The sequence below is a fragment of the Apodemus sylvaticus genome, chromosome 2 (assembly GCF_947179515.1).
Source record: "Apodemus sylvaticus chromosome 2, mApoSyl1.1, whole genome shotgun sequence".
In the NCBI taxonomy this organism is placed as follows: Eukaryota; Metazoa; Chordata; class Mammalia; order Rodentia; family Muridae; genus Apodemus; species Apodemus sylvaticus.
In genome coordinates this window covers 180,425,968-180,439,489 of record NC_067473.1, presented here as the reverse complement: position 1 = coordinate 180,439,489, position 13,522 = coordinate 180,425,968, and the positions used below count along the sequence as shown (strand labels likewise).

Genomic DNA, 13,522 nt, shown 5'->3' with positions numbered 1-13,522 from the left:
CTGAATAAGGGTTGGGGAGGTGACTCAGAGGTGAGGTGGATTAAGTTCCTGCTGGATGAACCTTCAGGTGTAGCTGGTGTAGAGGCTGCAGCAGGCAGCAATGGAGAGAGAGAGAGAGAGAGAGAGAGAGAGAGAGAGAGAGAGAGAGAGACAATGAAATCATCCTAAAGGCGGTTCAGCCTAGGATAGCATGCAGACAGCGATGCTCAAGTGACCCTTCCAGCTGGAGTCAGCCAACCTGGGAAGCCAGTGCAGCCCAGCAGCCCAAGGGAAAGCTCTCTACTGGCTAGAGTTTGGGGAACTGTGGAGAGTATTCTCCTCCATGAACATTCCAGAAATAAACAGTATCTTTAGATTTATATGAATATGGAGTAGGGAGATTGTCCTGTATACAGGGACTAAATCTTAAGAGTCTTACATGGAGCAAGTCTGTGATTAACTTGTTCATTTTATTTCTCTTAAATTGTTTTCTGTGGTATATGCATTTGAGTAAGAAGTTATAATATTTCATGAAATATCCCAAAAAGTTCTTTAGACTTAATATACTTACCTCTTTGGCATTTCTTTTAAAAAAGAATAAACACCAAAAAAACCTCTAGTAAGATGTATCTGCTTGGAAGAAACAAAAACCTAAAAACTACTGGTGGTAGCAAAGCATTAGTAAGAATTTACCAATGAGGAGATTTTGCTTGCAGGTAAAGATTGCCATGGAAGGCTTTGGACAATGGCTCAAGTGGAGGGGAGCTTTGTCTCAGGCCCCTGAGATCCATAGGGGATCTATGGAGGTGGGTGAGTAAAGCCGTGTATACTTCTTTCAGTTTGACTGATATTCCTCAAAGTCAGTGCATATAATATTTTAGTCTATCAGTCATTTGGTGAGTGAAACTTACTTAAACTTTGAAAATACATGGATTCATTTATGGAGGTACCAATTCTATGTGTTGAGCAATAATCTTATCAAAATCAAAGGATTATTACTCCTCTGCAAAGGAATACATTTGATCCATCTCTTCTCTTCTCTTCTCTTCTCTTCTCTTCTCTTCTCTTCTCTTCTCTTCTCTCCTCTCCTCTCCTCTCCTCTCCTCTCCTCTCCTCTCCTCTCCTCTCCCCTCCCCTCCCCTCCCCTCCCCTCCCCTCCCCTCCCCTCCCCTCCCCTCCCCTCCCCTCCCCTCCCCTCCCCTCCCCTTCCCTTCCCTTCCCTTCTTTCTTTCTTTCTTTGATTTTGTATAGGGAAGAAGAGTCAGGAAAACTTGAGCCACCCAAAATTAGTGTTTTGGAGTTGTTTTACTTAAAATTACATCAGGTAGATAGACACTGTCATCCAGAAGAAAGGAAAGCAGTTTGCTAGTGAGTCGAACCAGTTTTTAAAAAAGGAATCTGAATAAAGTTCATTTATTTGCTATGATGTCTGACACTTTCAGCTACTGTGTAGATGAAATTGAAAGCAGGTGAATTTCCATGAATTCATAATTAGAGCTTGGTTAGTAATGAATGTAAACCATCATTTACTTGTATTAACCCATACTTATGAGTCATAACTAAGTCTTTTGCAAAAACTTGGGAAAATGAAGCCTTTGGCTAAAGCCAATTAGCATGAAAATAAATGGTTATTTATTTGGACACTCTGCCAGAGACACAGCCCATGTGATGACAACCCAAAGATTGGATGAATTCAGAATTGAGGGAGGGCAGGTGGGAGTGGGTTGGGTGGAGGAACATCCTCATAGAAGCAGAGGGAGGGAGGATGGGTTAAGGGTTTTCTGGGAGTGGGGGAACCAGGAAAGGGAATAACATATGAAATGTAAATAAAGAATATATTCAATAAAAAAGAAAAAAAGAAAGGTTGTGGTTTATATTGCAACACATGTCTATGTTTGTGACACAACAGTAGCACAGGGCAGCTTGAGAGAATGCTTCAATGATTAAGAGCACTTAATCTCCCAGAGGATCCCAGGTCAGTACACAGCACCCATATGAAGAAGTCCACAGTTTCCTGTGACCCCAGCTCCAGCTGATCTGACATGTCTGGCATCTGTGGGCACTTGTACTAACATGCACGTACCCTCATGCAAATACACACATATACACTAATTAAAAACAATAAAGTCTTAAAAATAATGTCCTTTAAGGAGCTGCTTTACAATTTCTTGATGAACTGGAAATGACACTTTGACTCTTCAGTGTCCTGACATTAATTCTATGTAGTCTCATAGTTACAGAATGTCGATAGCTCCCTATAAACTCTTGCCAGAGTCAGCTGTCTTTAATGTTTCAGAGGAATTTTGTTGTTGTTATTTCAGTTTGCATATATCCTCTTCATGCCATCTGTGCTTGATCCATTGGCCTTCCTTTCTGGTATTTGCTCATCTTTGTTGACCCATTTCTTCACATATAACAGTGTTATCCTCAAAGGGTTGCAGAAGGGAAGTATTTGTCAACTCTAACAAATGCCCCTCACAAGAGTCTACAAGGCTACTTCCTTGTGGGCTTCCATAAACCATTGACTCATGAAACATAGCTTAGAATCGATGAAACCGGAGAACTGCCTCATGGTGCTTGGATTATAGTCAATGTTTGTTTACCTGTGCTCATGTAGAAATTCAAGTGTGGCTGTTCAGAGGTGAGCCTCTGCATCTGACTGTGGGCAGCTTCCTCCTCTTGACTGTAGTGCAGAACAGAATAAAACAGGAGGAAGTGAGCTGAGGGCCAATCTTATTCTCTTCCTGTTCCTAACTAAGGTGTAATGTAAGTGCACAAGCTTGTCAAATGCTAGCTATAAAAATGTTTCCCAAATTTCCAGAAAGTCTGTTTGGAAAACTTTGTTTTACCCCACACCCTGTGAAAGCACGGTTGAGTCACCAGCCTCACTGAGGAGGTTTTCCACTTCAGCGAGTTCTCTCTGACACTTTAATTAAGAATCCCACTATGTTTGGATTTCCACTGGCCTTGTCATTTTAAACAATTATGACCTGTGGGCTGAGGACAGGACTCAGTAGATAAAGTGCTTGCCAAGCACCCATGCAGACTGGAGTGTGAATTTTCAGAACTGTGTAAAAGTAGGGTAGGTGTGGTGGCAGATAAAACCTGAGGCAGAGGATTCTCTTAGCAAACTGGCTGGCTAGACTAGTGGTGGGGTTCACGAGTGGGAATCTGCCTTGATTAACAAGGTAGCGAATAATCAAGGAAGATTTTCAACATGAATACACACACAGGCCACACAGGCACACACTCCCATGTATCTGAAAATTAAGAGGAGAATTATTAGTACAAGGGGCAAGGAGTGGAATATAAATAGCATATCATGTATTTGGTATTGATCAGTGTTAAATGTAAAACTTTAATGATAAGTGTTTTGGTTATATCAAAATAAGAATTTATGAACCAACACTGATGCCCCAAGAAACAGCTTAAATAGATGTCTTTATTAAAACTCTGAATTGACAAAGCCATCTGTGGCAGAATAACCTATGTGAATCGTCAGAGAGGAGAGCAAGAAGTTAGTGAACATATGCACCCGCTTAAAACAATGGGAACTTTAGTTTTCAATGTTTATGTTGAGGTGCTGTAGCAGGTCTCTGTGAGCCTGACTACAGTAGCATTGTGTTTCCATAGTTACTAAAGGAGGATGTGACTGGGCCAATGCTGTTAATCTCTTTCGACCTATGAACTCATCAGAAAGTTTGCTAGTCCAAAAGAGTTGCACTTAGGCTTCTGTTTAACTTTTTACTTTCAACTTTGTGCCTCTGATGTCATACAAGGTAAGAGCATATGGCTTCTTGTTTTGGGGTAGCTTCTGGACTTCAAATATGTGGCAGTTATGCATTGGGATGAGACTATTGCTTGAGATGGTTGAATGTCTTGTAATCAAACACGAGGAAAGGCTTAAAATCACCAAAGCAATCAACAGTACTCACAATCACATCATGTGCTCATGATATGAAATACATAAAAGAGATGAACTCGGATTAGAATCTACCAAATACCTATTCATTATGTTAACAGTAGAGAAAATCATCACTAGGGTCACCTGAGTAGAAATGCCCCAAAGTTACAAATGTATTAAAGAATCTTAAAACTGTGATAGTTGCAAACTGGAGGGTGTCAGAGGCGTTTGTTCCCTCTGAGATCCACGGTGGAGCTCTGCAGGCTGGCTACCCTGTGGAAATGGTCTTCTAGCAACAGAGATATTATTTTCCAGAGGAAAGGCAGCTCCGATGATGTGTTTTCAATACAGTACACGAACCCTTTCTGTAGGAAACTCTAAGATGGGAGGCTGGGGCATTAGCTTAGTGGGTAGATTGCACCCATGGCATGTATACATGCACTCAGTCACATACACACACACACACACACACACACACACACACACACACACACCACACATGCACACACATATGCACACAGGTACAGAACTTCAAAAATGAAGAAAAGACAGTGTAAATGCCACATGAACATGCTGAGTTCAGAGGATGTAGTCACAGCCAAGTACTTGGTCTTCACACAGAGTGAAACAATACATGGGAGCTACATTTGACCCCAGTATTTGGAAATCACATTCCTGGTGCCATGCTGTAAATATAACAGGGCAAGAAGCTTCCTGAATGCTAATCAGCTTCATTAAAGATGCAGATAAAACAGGTGCATCTAATAATAAGGTTCATGACTTTATATTATGATAATGAAAATTTATTATCCAATGGAATTGTGGAGGTCCAGCAAAGAGAATTCAGCTGTCCTTATAGAACCTGAGGGAATTATCTTCTGTACCTTCTGTGTCTGCAAGTGTGCTTATCTTTGACATACTCCATACCCTACAATGGTGATTATGCCAGAGATACCCCAGAACTTCAATGATATTAAAAAGAATATCCTTCAGTCCTTCCGAGCACAATTGAACACAAATCCTTCTTGCCTTGTGGTTCGTTTGACAAAATCGTCAAGATAACCAACAGTAAGAGTCTAGTTGGCTTTTATTCTTAGTCGCTCTCTTAGACATATTTTTAAAAGTAATCTGAGGTATGAAATTCAACTCCCAACACTAACTGGAGTCAGTCTCGTCATGCCGGATTACTGTCACCCTAATTCTCTGTAGAATCTCACCTTCATGAACCTCTTGCTTTCCCCTGAAATAAGAAGTAAATAGGTGCTTCTGTTTTCTGCGCTGAGTGGGAGGCAGCGGTATGCACTGGTGTGTCCAATGAGAGGCAGTCCCTGATCAAGGGCTGCTCGTTTTTATTCCAATGTTGATCCTGAAATACTGTGACGTTTGTAAGATGTCAAAATCGAGAAGCATAAGTTTCTTAACAATTGAATGGAGTATATTTGTACAGTTGTTAATATGACTACAGGTAACACAAACGAACATTTATTAATCACCTGCTGTATTCAGGACCTTGCCATGACTGCTGTGGAAATCCTAAGTGCTGTGTGTGGTTAGTTCTCAGAGCAGGAAGAAATCACCACAGGACTGTGAATAATTCGTTTGGCAGACATTTTAAGAACACGTGTTCTTAAAATGGAGCCAAGAAAATAAGGATGTGCTGGAATGAAAAGGTTTGTACTTAGTAAGATGATTCAGTTGGTAAAGATGCTACTTGCCACTCAGCTGGAGGACCTTAATCCTGTTTCTAAACCTCACATAATGGAAAGAGATTAGACTTGTAAATTTATCCTGTGAACCCCACAAGTGTGCCACAGCACACCCATGACTGTACTCATGCACAGAAACCATATATATGCCCACACCAACAATAATCAAATGTCTCATAATTAAAGAAATTGTGGTTACAGAATTGAGAGGCAGCCAGGCAACTAAGTCTCTCCTGATCCAGTGGCCTGACTTCTTGCATTGGAGTGCTAAGGTCACCTACTATGTTGACTGTTAACTGTGATATGTCCCACCACACCCTGGATACATAACTGTGGAATGTTCCTAATATCAAAGTCTGAACTCCCTCCTTTCTCCCCTCTCATTACTTTATAATATATGGCACTTATTAGAGCTACTAAGGCAGCAGCCTCTGGGGGCTTTTATTTTTTTTTTTCTTTTTTTCGAAACAGGTCTTTTCTGTATAGCCCTGGCTGTCCTGGAACTCAGAAATCTGCCTGCCTCTGCCTCCCATGTGCTGGGATTAAAGCCATGAACCTCTGCTGCCTGGCTTTTTTTTTTAAATTTTATTTTTTTTACCTTTGCTCTTTCTTCCTTATATAATTTGACCCCCAAAGTTTGCTGTTACTGATACCTTTTGACTAATGTCTAAAATGAATGTTTTAAAATAGATGACCCCACCTAATGTGTTTTGTTTAGGATAATGTAGAGATAATGATATCTGGAAATAATTACTACAAACAAATATCTTCTTTCTTAAATATGATATTACTTAATGAGTGATAAGTACTTTTGTAGTCAGTTAACATTGTGTGTGAAATGACTTGTTAAATTCAAAGATAGGAAGTTGTAGCTTGGCATTCATTATATATGCTAAGTTGTTAAAATCAGAAGAAGTTGATGTCATAATGTTTCAAATTTCACACCTAAAGATGTTTATTAAACAATCCATAAACTTTTATATTGTTCATTTTCTTTAAAATTGAGGAGGTAAGAGAATAGTTTTTTATATTTTTATTTGCAGATATTTCTCCATGTCTGAAATGTGCATGTATATACAATTTCCTTTGTAATTTCTTTCCAAATACTGATTTCTGAACCATTGAGGTAATAAATTAAAATATTTAATCAAAAAATGAAATTTTACTTTTTTCAATTTTCATTATTTTCTTTATTTACATTCCTGTTCTTGCTCTCCCTCTTGGTCTCTCCACTGCAGTTTCTCATCCCATTCCTCCTCCCCCTTGCTTCTAAGAGGGTGCTCCCCCTACCTGATCTCCCTCTTCCCTGGGGCCTCAAGTCTCTTGAGAACTAAGAGCATCCTCTCCCACTAAGACCTGACCAGGTAGACCTCTGCTGTATTTGTGCCAGGGGCATTGGACTGGCCTGTGTATGCTCCTGGTTGGTGGTCTAAGAACTCCCTGGGGAGTGGGTAAATTGAGACTGTTTGTCTTCCTAGGGGGTCGCTCTCCCCTTCATCTTTTTCAATCCTTCCCCTAATTCAACCACTGGGGTCTCAGACTTCAGTTCAATGGTTGGGTGTAAATATCTGCTTTTGTATCAGTCAACTGCTGGTATGGCCTCTCAGGGGACAGCTGTGCCAGGCTCCCATCTGTAAGCCCACCAAAGTATCATTTATAGTGTCAGGCCTTGGTGTCCTTCCATGATATGGATCCCAAGTTGGACTGCTCATTAGACCTCCTTTCCTTCAGTCTCTTCTCTGTTTTTGTCCCTGTAGTTCTTTTAGACGGGAATAGTTCTGGGTCAGAAATTTTGACTGTGAGTTAGTAACCCAATCCCTCAGCTTGAGGCCCTGTCTATCTCCTGGAGGGGGGCTCTTCAAGTTCTCTCTCCCCAATGCTGGGCATTTGGGCTAAGGTCACCCCCATTGAGTCCTTACACTCTCTCACCTCCCAGGTCTCTGGTACTTTCTAGAGAGTCCCCCATGCTGCTTATTTCCATTCATTCTCTTGGCCCTCTGGGTTTCATTTTTGTCCCCTCTTCCCTGATCCTGTTCCCCTTTTTCCCTCCCCGTCCCTTCTCCCACCCAGGTCCCTCCCTTCCTCTGCCTTGTGAGCATCAGGAGAAAGTAATTTATCAAACTATTTTTCTAAACCTCCAGATGTTCTGTCTAACACCAGTGTTCCTCCTGTATCTCCTCTTTATCCAATAGTCCATGAGACATGCAAACACAGGGCACATGGCCACAAATGAACACGGAAAGTTGTCTAATGACCCAAAGCATGATGCTGATGAATGACAAGTTATATATACACACCTCTGATGAAACCTGTCTCTGATTATCCCCAGAGCCCTATGCTGTTCCCTTTGTGAAATTTGTTATTTTTCATCAGCCACATAGAAACCTGAACCATACTACTCTAATATCGAATGTACACAGCCAGCAGGGCATCTGTCCAGTGCCTCAGGGAACAAGAGTAGATGGCCCTGGGTAGAGACTTACTATGGTCTTGGACTGACTTGTTAAACTCAAATCTATGTAAAGCAAAAGAACAGAGCAAATGAGACTTGACACATGCCCTGAATGAAATCAAAGACAAAAATTAGCAAAAAGAGTTAACACATACATTAGTCTTGCTCAGAAGTACATAGTATTCCTGCTAATAATAAAGAGTAGAGTCAATTCTAGTAACACTAATTTTCCAACTGTCTTTAGTTTTTCTTTTTTTTCCTTTGAAGCAAACTCATCTTCTGTATCTTAGCATGGAGTCCACTGTGAAGACTAGGCTTACTCTGAACTTACAATTATCCTCCTGCCTCTTCCCCTATAGTGCTAAAGCTGGGATTATAGGCTTGTGTACCCTTCATCCTTTATTTAAAAGGATTTATCCTATTTATTTGTCTGTGAACATGTGTGTCAGTGCCCTTGGAAGCCAGAAGCAGAACTTCAGGATCTCTTGCTGGAGTTGAAGGGTTCGAGTGCTACCTGATGTCTGTGCTAGAGTCCCATGCACAGTCCTCTGACCAAGGAGAGGGGCTTTAAGCAGTAATTCTCTAGCTTATCCACCATTCTTAACCAGAAAAAAATTACCAATGATATTTAGAGAATGCAACATAGAAATTTCCAAAGGAGAATTAAAATTAAGTTGACTCTAAACCCATTTAGAAGATTCTGGCTTAGGACTTAGACATAGACACACATACCTGAGAAGAGTCAGATTGCTGCCATTGGTAAGAGTCTCCAGGTCTAAATATTGGCTTTGCCATTGTGGCCTATGTGACATCTGGCGGCTGTTGAACCCCTTCATCCTTTAAATCCTGTATTTTTAAAGCTGAATGACAGTATTCATGTCACAGGACTTTAGGAGAATTTAATGCACCAGTATGACAAAAGTTTCCAGAATAATGCATGAAATTTGTGAAGCACATGCCAGGTTGATACTTATATGTTATCTATGATCTCCCAGGCTGTCCAACATTATCAAAACAATGTGTTTTTAAATGAGATCAGAGCTGTCTTTCCAACGTAGCAACAGTTCTTCAGGAACAAAGACTCTTTTACACATTTCTTGTGCGTTAGTCACTCAACTGGAGTTTCAGAATGTGGCAGCTAGTCTCTTTTGGCAAGTAGATGTCTTGGCAGTGAGCCTCCAAACACGTGGCCTTTTCCTTGTGTGCAGACTGTGCTCTGTGAAGATCTGATGACTGTGGCCCTTTTACAGTGATATTGAAGGGATGGGTTCATGAATCCCATTCAATAAAAAAACCAGTTGGTATGATGGCAAACCCTTGTGTTTAGTGTCATTCAGAGACATGAGTGTAGGAACTGAGAGCTGCAGAAATATACAAGGACGTGTCTTCTGATCTGAGTCAGAACAACACTGAGGACTTAAGTCTATTATGTAGGAGTACATAGCTACCATTGGCTCAATGTTGGCTGTGTACCCACTTTATAAGGTGCCTTATACATATTTAATGCTGCAGTGGGGATTATGGTTGTCTTGGTTGGTGTTCATCTGGTCTCACATCCATTCTCACCCATGTTCTCTCAGCTCTTTATTTCAGAGACAGACATCTGAAGACTAAGGTTCCATGTTCATCAGGTAACTCTCTAAAGTTGTGTTACTGGGAAATATTTGTATGACACCAGGATTGTGGAGAACGGGAGAAATACCAGAGTCTTCCTAGCCTCCAGTGGTGGCTTTATGCCCTTTAGGTCTTAAGCCTCTACATCTCAGTGCTTTCCCTTTCTGAGATAGCCTGCTCTCCAATTTGACCTCCTAACTCTTATTTTGCCTTTGTGACTATTTTCTCACATTAAATTCATCTGGTATCTAGCATGAACTCTATTTTATTTCCAGTATTTTGAAAAAGAAAGATGCTGTCCGTCGATAGAGAATCCGAGTGGCCTTCCATACACTTGTAGATAGCTTGCAACAGATCTTCAAACTTGGGCTTATTTCAAAGCATGAGTGGTTAAACTATTATACTGCTCTCAAGTGACACTATTTATTACAGGCATAAGAATAATTTTCATTAATAATTTTCCCCTGAAACTGACTGCATCATGGCAATACCTACCCATTACCACTTAATGATCTGTCTCTCCAAATAGCTTTTTTGTGACCTCTTGAGAGAAAGCACAAGGCAGCCATGAGGGTATAAAGACTGGCTTGGCCTGATTTTGTCTTTAGCAAGAAATTGCAGGATTTCAGCAGGACTATGCATTAGAGAGCTTAAAGCTGCCTGGTAAGGTTTTGGTCAAAGCATGTGTCTCACCTGTAGAAAATCTCCTGCAACTTTGCCTTACTCTCTCTCTGTATTTGGTGTAGGAAGTCAGATTAATATCATTCACTGCTGGCTCTGTTAAAGGAAGAACTGGCGTATTAGTCTGGGTTCTCTAGAGTCACAGAATGTATGGGCAGTCTCTATATAGTTAGGGAATTTATCTATGACTTACAGTCTGTAGTCCAACTCCCCAACAATGGTCAGCAGCAGCTGTGGATGGAAGTCCAAGGATCTAGCAGTTGCTCAGTCCCATGAAGCAAGCAGGCAAGGAAGAGTAAGTAAGTCTTCCTACTTCCAATGTCCTTATATAGATCTCCAGCAGAGGGTGTAGCCCAGATTAAAGGCTGTAGGTCTCCAGCAGGGGGTGTGGCCCAGATTAAAGGCTGTAGGTCTCCAGCAGAGGGTGTGACCCAGATTAAAGGTGTGTGCGCCACCGACTTTAATCCCAGATGATCTTGAATTTGGAGATCTTCTGTCTTAATCTTCTGGAATTCATAGTCACTATGCTTAAAGATCTCCATGCCAAGATCCAGGTCAGAAACTTATATCTCTGAGTCTCCAGATTAGGATCATAGGTGAGCCTTCCAATTCTTGATTGTAGTTCATTCCAGATATAGTCAAGTTGACAACCACGAATAGCCACTACAACTGGTTTTCAAATTTCTTGTTCTGCTTCTTAATCTAGACTTAGAAAGCATCCACGGTCACAAACTGGCTAGATAGCAGATGGTTTGTCTGTGTGCTAGTCTTGTTTTGCATGGTAAAAGCACAAGAATGAGTAATGCCCTTGTGTCTGGTTAAGTTTTCCTAGACAGGCACATTTCATGTACCTTGAATGTAGGAAATAAAAGTGTTCCTGTATATGTCAGGCTTAACAGGTGGATTTCAGTGCTGTCTCCTTTGATTTCTTATTGGAAGGAGCTGACAAATGTGAAATAATTTGTTAAGAATCAAACAAGTCATTGTAAGTTCTCCATGTCCTTCCTGGGTTTGCTATTGGTTGAAAGTGTTTCATCTGGAAGGCACCCAATAGGCTGTCTCTCATAGAGGTTATTTGAGGATTTTGGAAACAGGTGCCTTTCATAAGACGTTTGCTGCTGTGAATTTCACCAGCGAGAGCACCGTTTTCTAAGACTTCTTCGTGTATATACTTCTCACTTGGCCAAGGTAAAGCAAAGCCTTTGTTTCCTTAATCCAGTAGTAGAAACTAGATGGAATGAGCAGCATGAATTTTCTGATGAGACAAACTGTGTGGATACTGAGTGTGAGTGAGCATGTTTATTCACTTTGTATAGAGTTATATTCCCCCGTGTTTGAGATGTTATAAAGGATCACCAAAGCAAAGGGTGTCCCTCCCTCGTGTTTCTGCTCAGTGAGTATAGTGTCAATATTGCAAGGAAGTTCCCATTCTAGAGATCTGCTTCATAGTAAATTCACCCACCTACTTAGCAATTCTATGCTGTATTCTTAAAAAGTTTGAGAGCAGACATTCCATTATACATCTTTAGAACCAACAATAAAAATGGTTCACAGTTGTGGCCACTTTTGCCGGAGACTGTATGTGGTATGTTCCCACTGCCCAGGTTGATGCTAAAGAGGGTGAGGCATCACATTTTTTTCTCTGCTTAATTAAAAGTACAATATGCTGTTTTCATGAGCACTGAAGATTGATATTGAATTATCTGTATGCTCTGTGATCCTGGGAGCATGAGTCATTGTTTAAACAATGCCTTGCCAGCCAATGACACTGTTTTTATGTGGCTGACACTTATTCTCATAAGTTTTTTATTTAGGTTCAAAGTGTTCAGTAGCAGAATGCTTTATGATTCAGTGTTGGGTTACATGAGTTTTTCTGAATCTGTGAACAGATGTTCCTCTGCCTTTGTTTCTCTATAGGCATGTTTAAAATGCATCTGAAAAGTAATAATATTTTTCACAGAGAATGTTGGCACATTAGAAGAAAGCAGAGGTTTATTTATTAACATTGAATCTTTTTCAAGTGCCCGGCTTCATATGGTTTATGTACGGTTAAGGTACTTGTTTATAAATTTCTGAAACAGTAAAAAATGTTTTCAAAGGCATCTTCAGGGTGGTAATAAAAACTACCCAGATGATTACTTAGTGCTCACAGAAAGAATATCCAGTGATCTTCTAGGAACTAGACCCAGTTTTTCTTGGCTGAAAAAAATTAAAAAAATAGATATTAAAATTGTTATATTTTAAGCCACTTAAAGAAAGCAAGGACAGCTTTGACATGGAAGAGGAGTAAGTTCTTTCTCACTGATGGGCAGGGTGACCAAGCTGAGCTTAGGCATGGACAAGGAGGAACAGAAGAAAGAAAGGCTGATGAGAGAGTGTACCATGGATGAGAAAAAGAGGCAGGAGAGGAGAGTTTAGAGTTTGATGTTTAGTCTATATTTGGTATAGATTTAAATCATGAGATTCCTCTTTACAAATATCCTCTTTCTACTGTTCTCTCCAAAATCAATACCCAGCCCTCTCAGAAAGTTAAATGGACTTGAAGTTTTATGTGGGAGCCTTGAGTCTGGGGGTTTCATTTGTATGTCTGTTCAGAACTGCCAAGATAGTCCTTATAATTTTAATCCATATACTGTGAAATTTCTCCCCCATGTCCACAATAAATAAGTTGTACCTTAGTGTATGTATCACTGTACATCTCTCTCTCTCTCTCTCTCTCTCTCTCTCTCTCTCTCTCTGCCTCTCTCTCTCTCTGTGTATGTGTGTGTATATATATGCATATATATATATATATATATATTTCACAGTACATGCAAATATATGTATATAATCTTTCCCAAGAGAGGCATAGGTTCCTAGGGATCTGGGATGACCTCAGTTTTCTATAGAACAACAAAGTTGTCTTGTTCTCTGCTGAACTTGGTGCTTCATGCAGTGATTGGCACATAGTAGGTGTTCAAAAAGTGTTGTAACTGCAAGGCAATAAAGAGTACTAGAGTCATACGGAATTGCTCAGTGGTGACTGGGATTTGAAACTCTGGTAAACGTTTTATATTTTTTTAAAACCTTAGAGCCATTCTGTATTAATTGTAGAATAGATGTTCTTCAGGGCATTTTCATATATTAGTGCTGTGGACACTGCCTAGAAATCATATGGATATGCTGAAATAAATTTTGTAGCATAAA

The 13,522-nt window shown here is 40.3% G+C and overlaps 1 protein-coding gene across 6 annotated transcripts in view; it reads left to right on the top strand.

The window, feature by feature from the left end:
- The window catches only part of LOC127679377 (solute carrier organic anion transporter family member 1A5), a 74,235-nt gene that overhangs the window by 22,037 nt on the left and 38,676 nt on the right, over positions 1-13,522 (top strand). The window contains exon 2 of one of the 6 annotated variants that reach the window (XM_052175201.1): positions 9,622-9,672. The exons of 4 other annotated variants lie outside the window; for them this stretch is intronic. The gene's annotated coding sequence lies outside the window, so the exon portion shown is untranslated. Of the gene's footprint in view, positions 1-695; positions 786-9,621; positions 9,673-13,522 lie in introns of all 6 variants that reach the window. One more of the 6 variants, XM_052175202.1, reaches the window with a different exon arrangement.